Below are 23,292 nucleotides of genomic sequence, written 5' to 3' on the forward strand. Positions count from 1 at the left end.
CAAGGTTGGCGCCGAGCGACCGAGTGCGCTCTCCGTGGTACTGAAACGAGCAAACTACTTCCGCACAATCCGAAGCCCGCACATTTACCGAGTACGTCTACTGAAAATAGATCCAGTGGTAATAACAAGTAGAGACAAAACACCGTCTCATCTTTTTTTTCACAGTAAAACTGTCACATGGTTTTCTGAAACTACAAAGTTTAAGATTAAATTAATGAGCAAAGGAACATCACTTTCCGTTCATCAAAGCATAATGAGGGAGTCGGCTCACTGGCAACGACGTTCGATGAAATTGTATTTCTCTGTATACCTCCCTCTGTCTTTCCCCCCTCCCTCTCTCTCTCTCTCTCTATCTCTCTCTCTCTCTCTCTCTGTCATAGACACGCAGACACTATCTCCTCCTTCCACACTCTCTCCATCCAAGACGCTAGTTCGACTCAAAGCTCAACTCTACAAGCATGTCCTCAGACGTGCAGCTGTGTGATGAAGCGGATCAACTAACGGCCAGCGACCAGGACGAAAGAAAACGGTAGCCCCTGGAGCATAACAGCTTGAGAACAGGTAATTAATTTCAACATCATGTAACGCAGAGGTTTTATTTATTTATTTTTCACAGTCAGTAGTGCATTGCAAAGTTGTACAAGAAATCGCAATGGAGTCTAAAGAAGCGCATTTAACTTCTTGCTGGATTTTATAACTTGGACACTAGAAATAAATTAACATAGGATGCGCCAGATGACTCCAAAGCTTCGTTCGCACACAAATGCAAGGGTCTCCTTGATTCCCCCCCAGTAGCATATTTTGAAAGTTTTTAAGGACTTTAAGACTAAGTAAACGCGCTTTTGCCCCGGTTACGGTGTGCGATGGCAGGGTAGTCATGATTCACAATGTCGCTGGCGTCTCCTGTGTCCGACGGATGAAGTATGTCATAACTAAAATACGTTATTTCTAAGGTTTGTGCAGGTTTAGATCCAAATACAATCTTTTTTTCCCCACGTATGTATATTAAATAGCAATTACCACGTTGCACACGAACACAGTTCTGCAATGAAGTCACGGAGTATAGCTGTCAGTCTAATGCACCTCCAGTATAATGCAGGTTTCTTACCCACTCTTTAGTCTATGGCCGATGCGTTTCACCTTTACATATAACAAATGACGCTTTCCTCACTGCTTAACGTGTACAGTAGGGTCTACTTATAATGCTTTTAATCAAATCAATACTTCCACTAAACATTAACGATTAATTTGCATGCATAGATTGACAAGCACGTGTTTTGAAAAGAGTAAATCGTGTTTTGTGTATCAATCTATCTTTTTGTTGAATTAGGATGACAAAAATTGTCAATACACATAATTTATGTGAATATGTTGTTATACTGCCTTGTTTAAAACGGATGTATGTTGTGCGCACCCGTTTTCTTTACTTTGGTTGTTGCATACCATTCAAAAACAACTCCGTCCCTATCACTGTTGCAGCTCACCGTACCTTTTAAGTCAGTTCGCACGGACTGTCAGCCTCTGCTCTAATAATTTCGCACCTTGATAATGATCAATTGGCAGCCACTGGCCCAAGAACACACGAAGAACCATGATATATTGATGCTAAACTCACAAAGGGGAGCAATTTTCATGCTTGTTTAGTTTTCTCATGATTTTTTCTTCGTGAATTGTGAGATTTTTTTGTTTGTTGCTACGAACAACATTTTGGTTTGTGATGAAGGAAGCTGCCTTGCAGCGCATCACGCTGTTATACAGTGTGTGCGTAAAAACGCACTTGGCCACTGAAACCTGGTATGCTTTTGAATTGACCTGTTATATCTTTGATTCTTGCTGTATCTCATATATGTATTTTACGTCAAAAAAGCTTAATCAAATTTCTACTGAAAGGTACATGAGGTTCGACGGGAGTTGTGCACACATATTTTGTTCACTGATCAGAAAGGGACTTGCGTCATTACTTGGTTGGAAGACGCGCTCATATGTCCAAATATGGTTTTAACTGAAGTTCCTGATTTTTATGCATGTTGGCTGAACAAAATCTATAGGCTTACAGGTCAAAACATACAGTAGCCTATGCTCATACTCTTTGTGATGTGGGAATAAACGTACTTTGGTATTCAAAGTTCCAAGTTAGACCAACACACTGTAGCTGAGGGTATACATTAATTAGTGCAAGGCCATGGTCATATCATCACAAACGTTTGTCTAGTGTTCATACTGTGAATATAAGTTACATAATACTAACTTTAAATAATAATAATAATAATGCAAGTATAAAGACTAAGATAATTTAGGTACGAGTAATTGGCAGATATTAAAGCTACTGAGAATTGATCTGCAATTTTTATTGTTAGTCTTTAAGGTCAAAATCACACATCATATCAACTAAGGCCATTTGCGCACCATCATTTTGATATCACCTCATATCACCAGGTTTGCTCCCGGTTTGTGATATGTCACAGTAGACATACATCATTGATATGCGTGTGATTTGAGAGCAGCTCATGGTAGATAGTACATTTTTCGACCTGCTACATTATCCTGCATCTCTGCATTCTCTATCCACACATACGAATCAAGTAATAAGCACTTGTATAGATAGAAAGATAGATAGAGCTATGTAGTTATATTGCTTATAGCGGTCATTTGTTTTTGATGCCCACAGGGAATTAAGTAGTCATCATTGCATTCAACCGCTTTTGGTGGCATGTATTCTTGGATAACCTACTATCATATTGACACGCCTTTAAGATTTTTATGTCCGGATTTTCTTACAATGCTGATACTCGTCATCGCGTGCAGCCTGAACCCTCTCATGTCGCAACTGTAAGGGTCATCTATGAAAGCTTCAACTTGCGCTATGCTTTTTTGGAGTTTGCTTTTTCTGCGTTATGGACTTACTTTTGATGGTCAGCTTCTATGCATACTGACTTGTGAGTTAATGATGATTATTGTATGGCGGAGGGTGGTAGAAGCACATGCGAGGACAAGAGTAAATGTCGATTTTGTGTACTGCTAGGATCGGAAATGAATGAATGCATATGAAAGTGAGTCCTCCTTCAGGTTTTCACGTTTTTCATTTACTTCGAGCCTACTTTCCATCAATTCGGTTGTAAATTCTGTATGCAAATACGTTTTTTTTTCAAGAGTTTGTATAGGGCCCATTCTAAATGGTCATGATACAGACGGCTTTGTGGATCACACACACACCTACACACACTTTAACCATCATTCTTATGACTGCCAACTCTTTTAGCACAATTACAACCACCGAGAAGTGAAAATATTATATATTTACCAGGTTGGGGTTGGGTGATTCTAGAATAAGCCTCTCTGTTATGGTGCATCGACACAGTCTCTGCACATCAGCGAAGCTAAAAGTTGGCGCCTGTTGAAAGGAATGCCTAATTATCACGCTTTCAGCTCCTTCATTTGAACCGAACTGCGCTGCTTTAATCGCTTTCTCTTGCTATCATTAAACACTTATTTATTTTATTCTTATGCAATCAAAATGTTATTTTTGCTTTGTATGGATAAGCCGAGGGACTTAGAAATGGTCGGTTCTGAAGTAAGATGGTCTAATTAAGCTAAAACTGTGCAAGGGAGTCCTCATTTGTCAGAATGGTCCTCTCCAATTATTTTCAAGCTCCAACATATAATAGAGATGCAAAGTAATGTATAACCGTGTGTGATTGTTTGCCAAGTGTATGCCAAGAATACAAACGTTCTGCGCCACATACAGTTTTTTGTATTTAAATAAGTTTCATGCTTTATATGAAACCAAATCAACATACTACAGCATGATGGCTTGATGAGCTGAAGGAAAGCTATGGTTCCAGTTATGTTTGGGTTGATCATGACATGCAAAAGACAGAGCTCAACAATACGTTGCTCTTCCTCCATTCTGAATGCTAGCCTACTGAGATGGCCATCTTCCTCTTGGGGTATTAGGGTGTATGCAGTCTGGGGAGCAGGGTGACACGGTTCCATTCCTGTCAAGGTGGTTCTGCACTTTATCATAATGCTATCAACTGTTATCTCACGACATAGCTTTTCAATTACAAATGTTATAACAGCCGGTAAAGTAAGCTGAATATAACATTTACCGTAGTAAAAAATCCTGACCCCTCTTATTTAGTCACTGTAAAAAAATTTAAAACAAAAGAGGTGGTGTAGCAGGAAAAACAATAAAATAGTTTTCTATCTTCAGACATCATGTGTCCGTCTGTGATCAGCTCCGTGGCAGTGCTTCCAACAGCCTCAGGTGTTCCTAAATCCTGCCACTCATCCAGTCAGAATATATGCCGCCTGTCCCTGTGCCTAATTGTACTCAGCCTCCGTCCTGGGCAAATCCGGTGCTCTGCTCCTAGATCCAGATCCTTCATTGAGATTGGTTCCATGAAACCTTGCTAGGCCTGCTCTCTCGCAGTGGCTCCATGGCAGGACAATCCTAGCGTAATTGCATGCAGGCTTAATTCCTCCTGGATGGGAGATTGCTAGGTTTGAGAAGAGGAGAAATGGGCTTTGCGGCACTGCTGATCTCACACACACACACACACACACACACACACACACACACACACATGCACACACAACCGAGCAGGCACGTGACACATGTACACACATAGGCACACACATATGAAGATACACAGACAAACACATAATGTTTGGAGGGCATTGGAACATTCAGGGATGCAGGGATTGACACAGAGGGCAAGTGCTGATGGTTGACTAATTTCCCCTCAAACCCTTTTCCCAGTATCCTTAGTGAGAGTGACTAGCGGAGGCGGTCAATCACTATAGTCTTCCTGTTACTGGTTAGTGTCACTGTCGTGAAAGATTGGTGACTTTCACTATGGAGCTGCAAATGTTGCTTGTGTGGGGGTTACTGAGGTGGCCTCAAAATGTATCTTTTATTGGGTTGTGAGTGCTAACGAGCAATTAGCCAGAAGGAAGAAGACCTTCAGGGGAAAAATGTAACAGAGTTAAAAAATATAGTTGTTCCAGACTGCCTCTACACACGGATTTTTTTTTTTACAGACACTAAAAAGACCATGGAGACTGAAATAATATTTCAGCAAATGATCTCACATATGTTTACTCACATATGCATACACTTTTGTCCCATGCAGAGTCATTATTTTCTTTGTCTTCATCTCTCAGTAGCGTGCAGATTTTCACATAATTACTCTATGAGCTACTTATTGATACAGAAAAGACAGTGGGAGAATTAATGGTTATTGCTAGAAAGCTAAATATATGAAGAAAAGTATCAGTGAGTATCAGCCTTAGCCATTTGAAAAAAACAATAAATAACACATTGACAGTTATTAAAAGCTGGTTAGTAATACTCTCAAGGTTATAAAATCTTCATCGTTAGTGCCTTTTTTTTACTCTGTCTCGGCCCCAGTATTTCTACTAACCGTATATACATACAGTGCATATCAGAAACATTCAAAAAAGAAACCTAGTTCAAGGTGACTCATTTGCAAGTCCTGTAGAACCTACGCTAAGTGCTCTGAATACTGCTAACATAGCCCTGAAGGAGCTGCATAATAAATGTCCCAAGACAGTTTCACTGACATCTCTATTGAGGGGAAGACTTGGTGAAGCATATAGCATTTACTCACCATTACATTTACACAGTTTTAGTACCTAATCTGTATCAAACTGGAATAAAAGCTGCAGAAGTCTTTTTACAGTAGGGTGGAAATCAGAACAGTCTGAAAAATTGAAAAGTTTGGCAAATAGGCTGGTTTTATTCCTGGTTAACCAACCATTTCAGAACAAACATATCTAGAGTGTCAAACCAATCTGTTAATTGCCAGAGCAATTTTACCAAGCGATTTCCTTTCTCACATTCACAGTGTCAGTGAGGATCTACGAAATCAGCCTTGAATGAGACTTCGGAGAAAGACGGCGCAACACCAAGTTCAATAATGTGCAAAAGCTCAACAGCTTAACACAGAGTCTGAACCCTGAGTAGAGAAGGGAGCCCATGTCCATGGGTCCTGGAAGATCCCATTAGACATGTTGATTTACAGGATAACAATAGTGGTATATATATATATTTTTTTTTTTACATTTGTGGAATAGAGATCGTTGTGTCAGCATCAATCATTCTCTGTTATTGGCTTGTCTGAAACCTCTCAGCTGCATCTAGGATGTTAGTAGCACCAGAGATGTGTGTACACACACATATAACTCTTTTAGCACTTTGTTTCTTTTTGTGCTTTGTACAAGTGAAGTGTAGTTTATTTTTATGTGGTCAGCACGTTAAATTTATAGGAACTGTCTGCAGCTGTCTTACTAAAAGTAACAGCGAGGACGCCAGATAACAGTTGTAAAACCACTGTCTTGTTAGATGGCATTATTTTAGTGTTTTACAATCCTATTTCTTGGAATGAACAACATCCTCACTTCCACAGGCCTAGGGGAAGGTAGAAGAATCACTGGAGTATGTGGACGATGTAAGAGCAATGGAGCTCAGACTGACTGAAAACAGAGTCATGAGAAACTTCCACAAGCTAAACATGACCGGGTCAGTGCAGGGACAGGCGGCCGATCCAGATTTCATAGACATTTGTAGAAGTACAACATGACCAAGTCTGGACGCCTGACTTAGTCACCTCAAGCTCTTTCTCCGAACAACTAGCAGCCATTTGTCCTATAGAACTGCTCTAAACACATTCAATGGACAGTCCTGACATTAAAATTGAAGTTTCTATTGTATACAAAATGGCTTCCAGGTCACTGCACTGACATTTCAGAGAAATGCCAGAGAAAGTGAGTGTTTTTAGGCTTATTTATCTTGCACTGTGGAACTCCGACCTCTTTTGATGACACAGCGTGGAATTTATAGGCGAGTTTCTTATTTTTATTACAGTCCGACCAGTTTTTCTATTCTCTTTGGCTTCCCATTGAGTCAGCAAGGCGTGTCAAAGCAAGAAGCCCATCTGAAATGCTGTTATTTGAGTTGACAGAGATTGGCTTTTGGTGGGCGCCAAGAGAATAGAGTGTGTCAGTGGAACACAAACCGACAGATGGGTGAATTCTCAGTACGAGGGCCCTCCCCCAGCTAGAAAACCTTCTTCTTTGATGGCCTTGTCCAAAACCCCAGCTCTGTGGGGAGTCAGAAATCTCTGACGGGAAAAATACAAGTACGATTTTCTGAAAAAACTCATGGTGCTTGCCATGCAGTGGGGGGAAAAGATGTGTTGAGCAAACAAGCATATACAGGTGTCGAAAGAGTAAAAAAAAAAAGGACATTTAAAAACAGTTCCTTCTTGTTGTGATGTTGTGGAGGCTTAGGTTATTTGACATTGCTGAAAACCAAAGGAGTCGTCAGGTCAATTGAAAAAGACAACTGGAAGTGTGTGCAAGAGATGCTATTAGCATGCAAGGCAGACACACAATAGCTCACTTTGTCACTCCAAGGAAGTAAAGGAGAAAAGGTCATCCACCATTGTTCCCCATGTTACAGAGTCTTTCAATCTAATCAATAGAGCATGATACATTCAGAGAGGTGACACTCTAACTTAGGTGGTAATATTTGGCTGATACGGTTCCTAACTGTTTCTCAATTATATGGAATTATATGGACTCTTGATGAGGGACCTGAGATTCAATGCTGTTCAGTATCACCACAACATGTCGTTAGGGATTCAAGTATGTCGATCTTGATATGGTCATTAAAGGTGAAGGTATTGTCCAGTAAAATTCAGGTCTTTCAAGTCTTGAAAGGGAGTCAGGTGGCTGAACGGTGAGGGAATCGGGCTAGTAATCCGAAGGTTGCCCGATCGATTCCCGGCCGGTGCACATGACGTTGTGTCCTTGGGCAAGGCACTTCACCCTACTTGCCTCGGGGAGAATGACCTTGTACTTACTGTAAGTCGCTCTGGATAAGAGCGTCTGCTAAATGACTAAATGTAAATGTAAAATGTCTTTGAGGTCACTTTGAGATTTTTCTTTTGAATAATTGTATAATAGGAGCACCTCTTTTATCCAGAAGTAACTCAAAATAGTTGTGCTTAGCGACAGAATCCCGGAGGTGGTTGACAGCTTTCAGATTTTAGAGACAGAAAGTGATTAACGGCAATCCAGTTAACTGAGCAGCTACAGTTTATGCCTTGCTAAAACATTTAGCTAAATTGATTGGGAAAATAAATTATCTTCCATATAACGATGAATCACTCAGGTTGATCATAAAGACAAGTCTTGGAGGACCAAGATCATCTTCACATCATCTTCCATGATGAAAACATGTCCCTTGGTCATTTGCTAGACACGTCACTAAGTCTATTCTGATATTTAAGTCAGCACATCTTTGGAGGGGAAACATGATGATGCATCAAGTGAGTTGAATGATAATGATGGTTTTCTCCACTTTCATTAAGAACAGAATCATTAGAACCACCATATTAGGCATCACATTCCTGGAGATGATCTGGAGTGAACAGTATTCCTGCTTCCTCCTGGTTGTGAATGGATTGAGCGATGTTGTTGTATCTGAGGTTTGTGGGAGGTACTCTATGGTTTACATACTTAATTTTCCACTGGTCAGTGTTTTCTGTATCCAGTTGTTTCCATCTATGTCTCTAAGCTTCCCCCTTTCTTCATCCTGTGACCCACTTCATTACTTGGCTCTCCTCCCCCTCTTCTAGTTAACTCACTTCAAATATCCTGTCAGTCTCCTTCCTGTCGCTCTTCATTTCTCTCCCCTCTCGTGTTGTCTTGTTCGTTGCGTCTCGGCCTGCTAAGTAGTGGTGGCTTTCTCTGTGACACTGCTTCACGATGGAGTCTGCCCCAGAAGAATACTGGTAACGATGACGCTGGTGCCCCCAAATCTGCAGTACGCAAACCCAGCAACGAGACATGAGTGTTTTATTACAGCTCACAACTAGTCTGGTCCTATAACTCCTTTATTCGATATGGCTGCCTGATCAGGGAAATGGTGTCTGTGACCTGTGTTTTGTCTAGTGAAGTTCAACCTGTGAGCCCTCAGAATCACTTTCTTATTTCTGCCTTTTCTTACCTTTATAGAGGAAAGCTTATGATGCTGAATATCTCAGATGAGAGAGCTTTGGCAGTATTTGGTAGCTTTAAGTATAGTGTGTTGATATCGCTCCATCGGTCTTGTTGTCAGCAAAATTGTCAAGCAGTCTACTTGGTGGCTCACTGTCAGACTGACCTCCTCTAACCTCCTCAGCCAAGTCTGACAGCCCGGAAATGTGCTCTGTTCTCAGATAGAGGTGTGTGGGTGTGTGTGTGTGTGTGTGTCTGTGTGTGACTGAACGGTGCGCGGGCCGTGGGAGTCTCCATGTACATGAGGAGACGCGAGCTGACACTGACCCTGGCTGGTAGCAGGGGAGTGGAGATTCCCCCTGTTTGTTGTCTTCACGCTTTGCCTTCTGCCCGCGTATGGAGAGCCCGGAGAGCAGGTCCCAGGAAACACCAGGAAAATCCCACTTCATCCCTCCATCAGCGACTTCCCTCCCACCGCAAACATTCCCACCAATGAGTCACGAGCCATACTTCTCCACCAAAGTTGATTGTTTAAGATCTAAAGAGGCCGGCTTGATCCAACATGATTGGTTGACTTCATTTTTTGTAGATGGCGGATGGTAGGTCGATGGCATGCAAGACCCAGATACGTATGGTAACTCATTCCTCTGGTGCTTCCAGCCAGGAAAGCCCCATCCGTCATGCAAAGATCATCCCCACCCAGTCTCTTTGAAGTGTTGGCTTGGATCTGTTGAGGCAGGACAACTCCATCCACACAATTTCCTCCACACAGAGCTTCCAGTATGAAAACGGTTTCCCCACCGTGGAGAAGCTCAAACTGCATCAGAAGTCCCCATGCATGAGGGGATGTGAAATGTTGTGAGACCAGGTGTGTTAAGAACCCTGCCAAGTCAATCAATTTCCAATTAAGCAGCGCTCTCCCGGTCACCCATAATTATTTTTTCACATCTAAGTGGCTTTTTAATCTTTTTCATTTAGAGGTGTTAACCCTTACCCTTCTTGATAAAAATCACACACCCACAGGAAGAAGTATTAATAAGGAATGTGACCACGGCTGACGGATCGGGGTTGAAGATGAAAATTTCCCCCGTAAAAAATTGAGGTTTTCATTAATTTCGTCAGTGAGTTTAAATCAGTGAGGTGTCGGCGCCAACGATGCACAACCCTATAAGTTTCACGCAGGGGGCCTCTGCTCAAAAACTCTCTAGATTTATGGTCTTCCTCTCCCTGTCCCATGAATAATTTATTACTCAATCGCTTCCACATAAAAACCCCAGCAGCTCTTTAATCCACTCTGATATCACCCGGCCAGTACATTGAGAGGGAGTGAGACACATATAAAGGCTAAACTGCGGCGCCAAACACATTCAGCTTTTGTGTTTTGTTGTCGATTCCGGAGCATGTTTAAGACTTTTCATCAGATGATGCTGAAGGATTGCTAAATTATGTTTTGCTTATGCAGGACAGGCAAGGGATTATGAGGTACAGGTGTGGTCAGTCTTGTCTTCAAACTATCCCGTTAACGGTGGGACTGGGAAGAGCGACAGTGGGATGAACAAAAAGAGATCAAGAAGAAAAAAAATAGAGGGTGGATACCAGTCTGGGGGAGGAAAGCCAGATTTGAAAGTCAAGGCTGTCCTCTGCTCAGTGTAAGGAGCATGATTGAGCAGGTTTGGGGGATGCTTATAGCATTGGCTCCGCCATCTCCCCTGACACTCTGGGATTGATTGAGTCGTCCTGGTGAGGGCTCCATAGGCCCCGGCCCATCCTCAGGCCCTGTTCTCCTGCCCAGCCTGTCAGCTGCTGAAGTTATGACATCATAAGACCCCTCATAAGGCACCTCCATTGTTTTGAAATGAAGGCACATCCATTTCACAAGCGCCAGTGCCCAGAGGATGATTTGTGAGTGCTATTATCCTCACAAATCGCTCTGGAAAATGGCTGCGGAATGAACACTGGTATCTGGGAGGGATGGGGGAGGGGGGCTGCATCGGAAATGGGTCCCTATCGGAATGCGTTACCGAGCTGCAAATAAGAGCATTTCACTTATTCAGATGGAAACATTATTTGTTGACATAGCTGTTCCCTGTAGATAACTGACTTCCTGATTATTATGACTATTCTGTACATAGCAGGGTCAGTCTATCAACATTTGAGCAGTCTTTACAACAGAAGACTTTGGAAAGACCCCACTAAAACAGAGACAGACAGAAAGAGCGTGAGACTGAGAGTTACAGAAAGAGGGATTTTGCAAGGGAAAGAAAAGCGGAGCATGTAGGGCTGGTATGGAACATTTATGGAACATTTAGGGACCTTTCGCTTTGGCCGTTTCCACTAGCAACATGAGCGGACCCCACTGCTATCCAGCTGACAGCACAGCTTTTTCATCTCCTGCCTTGACTAATTCATTATAAAGCCATTTGAGGCTTGGAACCTTCCATTGTTAGATCCTGAGACTGAGAGATATAAAGTGCTGACTGCTTGAAAACACTGCCATCCAAACTTGATCGCAATGGATAGGTAATACATTTTGCATTTTGTAAGAAATGAACATGAGAATGTGCAACATGCTAAGATTAAATTTTTATTTTTTTGATATCCAATCAGCATTTTTTGATGATTTTAGATGAGGATTGCTCATAAATTAAATCCAGAACAGAAAACAAATCGACTTGCTTTTCAAAAAGTTTCTTCTCTATTTGAGTACTCAAGTAAAAAAGTATTTCAGCCTGGTTTTCCATACGGAAAGAAGCAAACCACTTTTGCTTTTAGAACCCACTCACCTTGACACAATAAAAATGCAAAAGTTATCAGTGGATGTGAAAAGGAGTGAAAAGGCCTCTTCACCGCTTGCGTAAACACCTTTACTCAATTCTCCTGCATGGCGACTCTCACAGGGCTGTTCTGCTGAGGAAAGATAAACGCAACACAGAAATGTTTTTAAAGAATCAATTTTGAAGCCTGCCTAGTCTGAAAAAGCCTGTAGATCTTCCTCTCCAGCTCCAGTCTGGTGGTTTTGTTTGTTGGCAGACTGCTGTTGGTCTTTCTGCATACTAATAGCCTACTTTGCTGTCTAATTACACTGTCGTCCCACTGTATTATTCCCCTGTACGTGAACAACACCATGACTTGATCTTTACCCTGGAGAGTAACACAAGTGAACTTGATGGCACGTCAGCTTAGTTAACAAATGAAATACATTTACATTTATTCATTTTCATTTCATTTACTGCAGTTCCGCTCAAGAATGTTTCTTCTAGTCTTTCTTTTCTCCAAGACATGGCTATTTGCATTTCCCAAACAATTGTTCCAGCAGGAAATTAGATGATGGAATGCAAATTTGACTGCATGAACATTAATTTAAAAGAAACAAACTCTCAGATGCTGTGCAAGCAATCTAGATGACCCAGTGCTAAAACATGATATGAATACCAATAGTATTTTTTTTGCTTGATGTAGTACAGCCATACTCTAAAGTAGGTACTGGAGGCTTTTATTATCTTCCAAAATGTTTTCTTCATTTGCTTTGTTTGTGGACTTTCTATTTGGGTCACATCTCGACCAGCTTATCACGGTGGTGTATAAGATTAACATTGTTTACATAACAAAGGGAATATTAGACTTCCTGTCCCAGAGCTGACCTCTGGCAGCAAACCTTGTTACATCAGAGTTCAGAGGGATGACTACCTCCCAGTTCTGTAACCTTTACTTAACCCAGATTTCCTTCCAGGTTTTTTTTTAAACCCCAGCACTATGCCCTACTGTGCTTATGGAAGAAAATTACATTTTAAAGAGACCCTGGAAATCTTTCTTGCGATTTTAATGATATTACGTGCAGACTGAGAGACGAAGCCTGGTCACCCGTCTCCACATCTTTCCTTTCCGTCACCGACTCGTCAGTACGAGGCTTCACACCGGCTTCGCTCGGAATCTGTCTAGATGTATGCTCCTGGAGTCGGAGAAGGAAAGAACCCTGGCGTTTATTGGTTCTCATGGAAACGTCCAGTCTGGCCATCAAGATTAGGACTGATCAAAAGCAGGGGCAGAATTGCAATCACCACCCATTGTTGGATTCTGAGACTTGTGCTGCACCACAATGTGTGAGGCTAACCTTTCTGCCACAGACTGAGTGTTTATTCATGCCTTATCTGCCCCCTATGACTGCATGTCCCTCATTCTGTTCTCTCCCCTGGCTGTAGTATGAACTTTAGGATGGAATCTTTTCTATCCCAGTGTAAAGTCTGGGCCCAGCAGTGAGACTGCACACCGGTGAAGAAGGGATGAACACTGTAAAAGCCCCCACCCCCCACCCCCCACCCCCCACCCCCCACCCCCCACCCCCCACTCCCCTTTCAATAGCATGGATTTAAGAAAAGAGACTTTCGTCGCTGATGGGATGAGGTTGAATAAATATGCAGAGCTAAGTCTGCAGTCTGCAGTCTTGTGTGAACTGGACTCCTTATCTGTGTTTAGATAGAAGCAGTGGGGTAGGGAGTGCATAAACAAATCCTCAGACAAAAATGTGGTTATCTGACAGGTTTACTGGCTCATCCTGTAGCCTTCAGTCTCCATACCTCCTGAGATATTTACACTCCCAAGTACCTTGATGGTTGGGAGAAGAAACATCTCAGGTGTACCACTCATACAGCTGATAGGGGTTTTGTCTATGCACCGAGCCACACCACTTCCTTTTTCATTGAAGGCTATTCGAAAAGGAAAGCTTTTGATTGACAGTCCCTGACAAGGGATCAACATTAGTAGAGCCCCTCACTCTCTCGTATCTACTATTAGACGGTTCTTCTTCCAAGTGAAATCGAGACTTAATTAGATGCTTGTTCACACATTGGCATCAACATACAGATGAATACATATGGGTGTCACCATTTCATGTATGGTGTTAGCCAATTAACTGTCGTTTTATTCATGGGGCTGAATTCATGACAGCCATAGGGATTATTGACTATATGACATTAGAAGATTGCATGTTCCTCCATGCATAGAAATGAGATAAACAACTATTTCAATATGCGTGTCTGATGTTTTGCAAATAACATTTGCATAACATTCTTTGGATTCCATTTATTTAAGTACCTCTGCAAGACAGTGTATTTTTCTATTTGTTTTAGTAAATTATCGAAGTGAGTAAATCAGATGCTAAAACTAAGTCATCTTTTTGGCATTATAGTGTGAACATCTTCCTCTATGTTTCGGTTACTTTGTACTGTAAGCATACAGTATACCTTGAATGGTATTGGGACATACTGTTCGGCAGGAGAGTGGGAAGCTATGCTATCATCTCGGTAAACAAACAAATAACTGGAGTCCTTTGCCTTGAGGTTAAACAGACCTTCTAATCATTGTTTGTTGATTTTGTATTTGTATTCACACAGGCAATATGAGCTCAGGAGATGGGCCGTTTGACTGCACACATCTGACTCCAGTGTCGATGAATCTAGAACAGACAGGTCTCGCTAAAGAAACACACATTGACATTCAACCATGGAGAAAAAACAACACACACGCACACATGTACCCTACTGTGTTGTGATGTGTGTATGAGACAAGGTGCTCCCTCAAACTACCGCAAGTGCTCATCGATGAATGGAGAGTTGTTGTCAGGATTCCACATAGATCTCAAACCATATCTGATCAAGCAGAGAATGGTTATCTAGATGCCCGTCACATCAACACAGGCAAGGACATAGACAGCACGGTATTCCTATGTGAAAGCACCCTACAAACACACCAGAGGTTTACAAACTAAATGCATTTGATGTTTGAACTTCTCCAGAAACATACATCTTGAAATCAAGTTGTCATAAAAGCAATGTGAAACAAGCAGTCTAGCTGAGTGGAAGTTATGCGGCATACTGTGTGGAGCTAGTTCAGACGTCAGCTACAATCTCCAGGGAGGGGCCCAGGCCGGATCGAGAGAGGCTACCCCCAGTTATAATCCTGAGCTCTTAAAGAGCGGCAGCTCACACTTGGACCAGGGCCTCGGCAAACACTGTCAAGTGACACAGAGTACTAGAAAATTGCATTATGGATGCTCCCTCTTGGGTATTTAAAAATGGAAACACTACAAGGCTTGGTTTATGACTGATGCTTTCGATGAGGTATTTTCCAGGCACTCAAGACCGTTCATAACACCGCAAACATGTTTTTATAATAAGAAGGAGACCAAGGGGGATGGCACGGACACGCTGGAGTGTGCAGACATTAAACAGCGATCTCTCAGAAGAGTTTACTGAAGGGAAATTGGGATGACTGTACAAACCTAATTTAAAATGGATCAACTGTTTCTTGATGCTAACTCGGCTCTCCAGACATCAGGAGTTCTCTAAACACAAGCGCTCAAACTATTAGCCCTGATGTTTATACTTGAAGACATCTTGAAGTAGGCCTCCTTGTATTTGTAACAGTTGAGAACTGAGTCTGTATTTGATACATGCTGTACTGTTTTGAGTCCCCATGCTGCACGCCTGACAACCGTGTTCCCCCAGTGTCCAGGTGAGGGGGGCAGATCTGGTAGAGGAGGGCCAGCAGTGTGTTCACAGGAGGGAGGAGACCGCTGCACATCACAACTGGGTGGGAGACAGAGGGGAGAGAGAGAGACAACTAGAGAGAGAGAGAAGAGGGGAAGAGAATAAAACAATGAGAGAGAGACACAGGGGAGAGGAGGAAGAGAGTGAGAGTGAGACAGAAAGAGAGAGAGGGAAATGAAGAAAGAGAGGTAACTACCCATAAAGCATTTGATTGAATGAATCACTAGGATGTAAATTACATATAATGCTGCTTTGTGCTGGGTTGAGTCGGGTTAGATATTACTGACTGAGGTTCCTAACAGTAAGATGAGACTTTCTGAGAACATGCAGTTATGAAATGTGTACATTTTAGGCAAATTAGGCTCTTGAGAAGCAAAAGCAATTCACTGTGAAGCTCCAAGGTCTTGGTTCCTGGAGAATACAATCTGGATCTTAATTAGCTATGCTAAAAGTCTTATCGAGTAGTTCAGCATAATACAACTCGCTGTTTGAATTCTCAACTACAAATCACGCTAATAATGTAACTACAAGTGGGTTCACCCTCAAGGATTTTAATTGAACCTAATACTCGAGCTAAAAACTCTATATAAGGATGCAGCCCACTCACATGGGAGAGCACCCAACACATTCACTTCCATTTGATATGTTTACCGTATCAAACAGTCAAAGTCAAACACACACATACTCACACATGCACACACACACGCACCCACGCTCAGTGAGGCCCTCCACAAACAGTTAGAGGGGAGTAAATCAGGGATGACAGTCTGTTGAGACAGGTCTGTGGGCTTTATTAAATAAAAGCTCCACACCCCCGGGGCAGCAGGGTAATTTATGGGGGGAGATTAAGGTGATGGATCGTGGATAAAGACAGCTAGGCTGGGTCAGGCGAGATGCACACCAGACCACACACCACCCTTTTACAGCCCTGATGGCTCTTTCACCCATCCCTCTGATAACTCTCCCTCAGGACAGCTGTGGCCCCACAGGAAGACCAACTTTATCCCTGGTCAGCAGGAAGCTGCCTTATGTCCCGAGTCTGTCTATCTGGCTCAGCCTCGACCTTACTAGATAAACTATTGCATCTACTGTGCCCGCCTGGATTCATCCGCACTGAAGATGTGTAACATCTTGCTGTGGACGTGTTTGTCATGGGACTGAGAGTCGTGACATACCTTGTCTGAGTTTTTCACACTAGTAATTCCGTCTGACAAAACACCCTCAGGCTCTTTGGTAAGGGGTAGCAGATCATCGTACACCAGAGTCTACTTATTTTCATGCAATGTCTGATCAGACTAATGACTTTTCCGATTAGCATTATGAGTGAATTATGGCACCCGGGACAATGATCATCAAACAAAAAAAAAATGTCTGCAGGGAAATCATTTGGGTAATTTGATGCCCAACTATGTGAGACAACAGCTATGTGTCAGCTGGTATTCCTATTCTCTGCCCTACTGGTTACCTATCATGCAAATCCCCCAGAGTCAAAACAACCTCCATCTTTACTCCACCTCAAGGGAGCCGTTTCCACCTCCATGCACCTTGAAAGCTGAAGTACCCAGGCCTTCACTGTGACTGTGTGTTTGTACTGTAGGTGTCAGTGCTTGTGTGTGTGTGCGTGGGTGTGTGTGTATGATTAGTCATAACATACTGAGTTGAGTACCTTGCAGCCTGCGATGGCTGTTATGCGTTGCATAAACAGAGCATATCTTAACATAGCACCTCTATCAGCAGACCATACCTGAGCTTTAACTCTAGCCACAGTGCTTACTCCACATTGAACACCCTTCTCAAGCCTCCGCATGAAAAACGTCTGAAGCAATATTTGTTTCGCCTTTGGTTTAAAACAAGTGTGACCTTCCTCTTTTTGCCTGGTTTTGGTGCAGTCATCAGTGCACTCTTTTCAGGCCGTGTTCGTAACAGGCGTGCAGGTTCCAGTAAAGAGCTTTCAAAAGTGCTTTGATTTTGGTTAGGTGTTGTGTGACACAAATTTGCATTTAAACATGAGGCTGCCTGTTACAGTGGCTCATTGGGAGCGATGGGGTAGAGAAGGGGTGAAGGGGATGCGTTGTGGGAGGGGGAGGGAGGGAGGGCGGGGAGGGAGGGCGGGAAGGGAGGGAGGGCACTGGTATAATGGTCTTAAAGACCCGTGACTTCTATACAGGCCCTTGACACATGACCAAGCTCATTTACATAGGAGGCGGTGAGAGTCGCTTTAATGTTTCATAATTGGCTTTCATCGTGCAGTAGAACATATTGTATACATTATTTAGTGTAAGGTTACAGGTGCTTGAGGGGCTTATGAAGTATGTATTAATCAAGTGAGGAGGCTGAAAGCAGAACCTCTGGGCTGGTCCCAGCTCCCATTTCACCCTGGAACAAAGTCACTGGCTTAGTTTGTTCAAATGAATAGTAGTTTGTGTTGAAGGTAATATGGATGTAAAATGACATTCGGATGTACAACATGGTTTGGAGCCTTTTCTGCTTTACAGACAGCAAGGCCTCTTTGCTGTACCCCATAATACTTGTATTTGCTGCAGCATGTTGTGCAGTTCTGGATAGAGGCAACCAGTCTTCCGTTCATTTCATCCCTTGGTTTGGGGAAGAATAGCAGGGTCCCTACTGCTAAATAAACACCTCGCCTTTGATTCATTCGTTTAGAACTGAAAAGCAGTGTTGAGTGCATGAGAAGCTCTTCTCTGTCAATCGCCTTGCTTTGGGTGTTGATGTAAATCCTGTTCCTTGTGCTTGTGTCTACATTCTTCCTTGTGTCTACATAGACACAGCATCACCAGGCATGGGATTTGATTGCGATAGTCTGTCTACATTTTGTATGACCTTGAGCGACGCAACATGGCATATCAGATAAATACTGTCAACATAGGGCTAAATCTTTTCCCCATCTTAAAAATTTGTGAATAAATAAATTACAATGAGGGATAGGCCCTGCTCTCTGGATCGATCTGCACATCTACATACCCTAATGTTTATCTGAAAGTCATTTGTCTGAGATGATGTAGTATGTGTCGTAAGCCTTCTTGTCTTTATGAATCACCATCTGCCTCAAAGATTTTATGGTCAGTAGATCATTATCATCCTCCTCAACACACAAACCCCCAATGGCAGACATGAATATACTTCCAGTCTAGAGCATAGTTGTTAAATCACACTTGGCAGGTAACATTTCATTATGCGAAATATGGCAATGGCAAATGGAGGAATATGTCGGGTATGCCATCTTCTAATCTCCACAATAAAAAGTGTAAGTGTGAGAGAACATATTTATTTTTATAGATTTTTCAAGCTTCATGATGTTTTTATTCCATTTATGCATGTGCAGGTGTACAGTATTTGTCTATGTGCACCGAAACACATGTAACCTTTTACATGTTGGGAGAGGGGAGACAGGATGAGGGAACAGGGCAGAGAACATCCCTCCAATCAGGTCAGAGAGGAACAGGAGAGAGGAGGACTACCAGTCCTGAGTAGCAACTCAGAGGGGGCTCCCCTCCAATTATCAGCCAGTAACCTGAGCATCCTTCCCTGGCCTCACCCTGTCTGTACGACCTGGCGAGGGCTGCAGATGCAGGGGAGGGCAGACACACACACACACGCACGCACACGCACACACACACAGTACATAGCCACTGGCAACTCTCCTTCACTTTCTCTCCCTCCCTCAAACACTGACTACCACTACACACACACACACACACACACATAAACACACACACACACACACACATATACAGAGGTGAATAGAGTGTGCAAGGCAGCCCACATTGATCTTCAAGAGCAGCCAGCCACTGATAAAGGCAACATTTATCTCCTTTGCTGGGTTGCAGAATATTATCCATGTCCTTGGGGGAAAAGTGGTCCAGACCCCCAACTGGCCACTCAATATGATATGAGTGTGTGATGTCGTGGTAGTTTTTGCAAACAATCAATTGTTCAAGCTGAAGTCTGGTGAAGTATAGAGTTAATGTTTATTTGACGTAGGTTTAAACATAATAACGTTACCAACATAACATCATCAGCACACAAACATAAGACAATAACATAAAGACAATTCCATACAGCTCCATCTAGCATTCTAGAATGGAACCGGGAGAATCCAGCCCACCAGCACTACCCAGCTGATGGCCTTGAACCCCCCAGAACATTCTTCAACAGACCATTTTATAGATACGACAGTTCTCAAAAGTCATTGGTCCATCCTACAGAAAGGAAGCTATACTAAATCTCTTCTGTCATTGGTTAAATCCTTAGAACAATACAGTTAAATCCACATTTTCTTCAGACCAACTGTCTCTTCCCCCCCCAGGTGACAAGAACCCTTTCAGGTCACCCAGACTTCACGTCTCTTAGACTTCATGTCTCCTAGTTAGGTGTTATAAAACTACAGGTGTCATCTCTACCAAATGGAGTTGAATTAACATACATTGTATCAAGCTTCTTCCTGAAACACATTCATTGTACATATAGGCCCAAAACGTCTTTCACAGTGACCACGTGATGTCACAGAGCTTGCGATCTATCAGGATGAGAGGTAGACTGCGAGTAGCAACCCATTAGTCCATGTCCTACGTAATGAGTTATAAACGTCTTGGCAATTGTGTGTGTGACTAAACTATTCGTCTAGCTGTGATTCGTTTTGACGTATAATGCTTTTTGTTGTCAGAACCGTGGCATTAGCATCTACTCAAGCTTGTATGTTGTTATTTAAGGCCTCCCCATTTTCCAAAAGGTGCCTCTCACAACATTTAACCTTTACGTGAAAGGAATGCAAACACAGCTTTGTAGTCAAGCAATAAAAGTATTTCCGCGTTTAAATGTTCTTCATAGTCATATCACACTGTGGTGAAACCCTCCAGGGAGCATATCCTGTATAACCTTTCTGAAGCGCTTACCTCAACCTGGGATGGACTTTGTTGTCGTCTCTGCTGCTGGTTTTTCCAGCAGTGGCCTATTGATTGAAATGTTCCACCCAGTGTGTGAGGAACAGAGTCGATTGAGGGGAAGCAGTGAAGGTGTGTGGGGGGGGGGGTTAGCTGGGGGGGCGGGTAGTATAGGGTGGGGGGGCAGGGGATGTAGGATCCAATTGCATTCGGTAGCTTGGAAAGCAGCATTGATTGCCTCTTAAAGTGACAAGATTGAGGAGGCCCGTGTTGACACTTTTTACTCATTGTTGCCTGATTCACGTGGCGTGAGGAGTGTCAAAGGGAAGAGACTGTGAATACTTCCCTCAACTGAAGGGATCACTGGCTATGAATCAGTGGCTGCTTGGGGATTAGCTAAAAATACATCATCAACTTCCGCCTACTCTAAGGTGGAGTATTTATCAAAATCAAAGCTGATTATAGGAAGAACGTCCCACGTGCATTTTGATGAGGGGACTTCTCAGGGCTGCGTAGCACGAGCATGCATGCGCAGACCGTATATTTTGTAAGGCAAGTTTCGGAGACGGAGAGAGAGTGTGGTTTTTGGGGTTTGCTGTGCATAATTCAAGTGACAGGCGTGAGGGCTGTAACAGACCCTCATCCTTTTAAGATCATACATCAGGTGAAATTGCCTCGGCTCAACATTAGGCTGTCAGGGAGAAATAACAAATGTGGGCTGGCAGAGCAGCGCATGATTACTGTGTAATGATACCCTGGGGTCAAGAGCCAGAATGTATAGGTACTGGAAGCACAGGGGTTAAAGGTCACATTCACCACTTGGGTAGTACTGTCAGGTCCAATGAGGATTTGTTGACCATTTGGAATTGTTTTTTACTTTGGAGCCTGTGTTATGTGGAATCCTTCGTCACCTCGGAGGGGCTATTGTGGTGACGACAAGACCTGGAAGTTGGCTAATGGGTGGCGCTGGTGTGTAGCATGATTGCAACAGCTTTGGAGTTGCGTAATCCATGTGTCTGGCAGTCTCCTAAATCGGAAATCCACTTCCAGCCAAGTGAAGCTCTGGTCATACATACCACAGCACCCTGGTGCTCGTCAGTTTGCCGGGCTGTAACTACATCTGTGTAATCTGGATATTGGGCAGACCTTCTAAACCCTGTCCTGGAGGGGAAGTAGGGCATGCAGTCCACATGTTCAATGTGAACCCGCAGTGTCTAGAAGGAGACACAAAGAGGAGGATGGATGCAGGCAGGGAAACAAACAAAGCTGAGAGACGGATGGGTGGATATTGCAAAAGAAGGTGCGGAGAGGCAAGCGAAAGAAGAAAAAAAGAGAAAAGAAAACGCCAAAAGGAAAAAGTAGGTCTGAAAAGAAGGAGAGCACTCTTAAATAAAGACGGTGTCTGTCAGGAGCCGCGGGCCATGCTTCAGTGGGCTCTGTTTCTTTAAGCCCCCCTCGCTCCACCAGACACAGACGCCCGCAGGTTCCTCCGCCCGTCAAGCCATGCGCCGCATAGCCAATCACCCATGAATAGGAGAGACGGAAGGCAGGTTGCAGCATCCGAAAAAGGTGATTAACACAAACTCAAACAACAAGTGCAACTTAGAGGCAGATTCGAAAAAGAGGCTGAAAGGGAAGTCCATGGAGAATGTGCCAATTTCGGTAATAACAGTCTCGGAATTCATAGCTGCAGGTTCCTGGGAGCTCCGTTTTTGAAATGCCTGCAGAACGACCATTGCCGACTATACTATGTTTTGTAGCACCCCCTCCATCACGTCGCATTTCTGAATGTTCACAGCATTCGAGATCTGAAGTTAATTGTTACAGTTGAAGTAGATCAAATGAAATATTGATACTGTTTCAACTTTCCTGTGAGATCTGTCTCTAAGTTCAAGTTGTCTCTCCTGGTTAAGGGGATGGCTGGGTCTGTTCTGAGGAGCTCTGCTTGAAGTTTTGGAGTTAGTGCAGCGGCCATTACACAAGCAAACAAACATACATCTCACGGGAATGTCTGGGGAGTTCAAGCTCTTGTTCCCTGTGAATGTGGGGGGTGGGGGGGGGGCTCACATAGAACATTTGAATGAATTGAGCATGATTGGATGTCACTAGGAATGACGGTCTTCTTCTCGTCTGGTAGGCACTGAGTACAATGATGAAAGACTGAGCACACTGTGCACACGACAGGGCAAGAATGGGACTGTGTTAACAATGTATGGCTGATGGGAGCAGTGCATGTATCTCATCACAAGAACTCCCAGCTTGGGCCTAAAACATTAACATTATCATTAGACCTTCATGTAATCAGCGTCTATATGCAAAACAGCCTTGCATTTCAATTACGTGCATATTTTGAGGTTCAAGTCCTGCCTGAGGCTTGTTGGATTGCCAGGTCACATCCCATGAAGCGTAGGTCTTTGTAGGTCAGCAGTATATTTCCACTGAGATCTGCTTGTGTGATTGAAACCAGTGGCTCTGAGAAGTGGCTATGCTTGGTTCTGTCAGGGCAGTCATGTATGTGTCTGTATTTGTTGGTGTGTTTACCATTGTGTGTGCGCCTATCTGCATGAATGTGTGTTTGTTTGTGTGTGTGTGTGTGTGTGTGTGTGTGTGTATGTGCTCTTACAAAGACTGTGTGTGTGTTTTGTTGTTGTGTTGTGTGTGTGTTTTGTGTGTGACCACCTGCCTGTAAGGAGGCGTTGACCCCACTTGGATCATTTCCCTCCTTGCTTTTAATTAGGTTCTAAATGTCAAGATATGAACCCTTGCGCTCCTTCGTCTGAGCTGATGTCTGCAAACCATTAGCCATGGCTCAGTCTGTC

The 23,292-nt window shown here is 43.2% G+C and overlaps 1 protein-coding gene across 1 annotated transcript in view; it reads left to right on the forward strand.

Moving 5' to 3' along the window:
- The first annotated feature begins 456 nt into the window (after positions 1 to 456).
- The window catches only part of chrm2a (cholinergic receptor, muscarinic 2a), a 52,070-nt gene continuing 29,234 nt past the window's right edge, over positions 457 to 23,292 (forward strand). The window contains exon 1 of the mRNA XM_047022741.1: positions 457 to 561. The gene's annotated coding sequence lies outside the window, so the exon portion shown is untranslated. The remainder of the gene's footprint in view (positions 562 to 23,292) is intronic.

Source organism: Hypomesus transpacificus, chromosome 7 (genome assembly GCF_021917145.1).
Source record: "Hypomesus transpacificus isolate Combined female chromosome 7, fHypTra1, whole genome shotgun sequence".
Lineage (NCBI taxonomy): Eukaryota > Metazoa > Chordata > Actinopteri > Osmeriformes > Osmeridae > Hypomesus > Hypomesus transpacificus.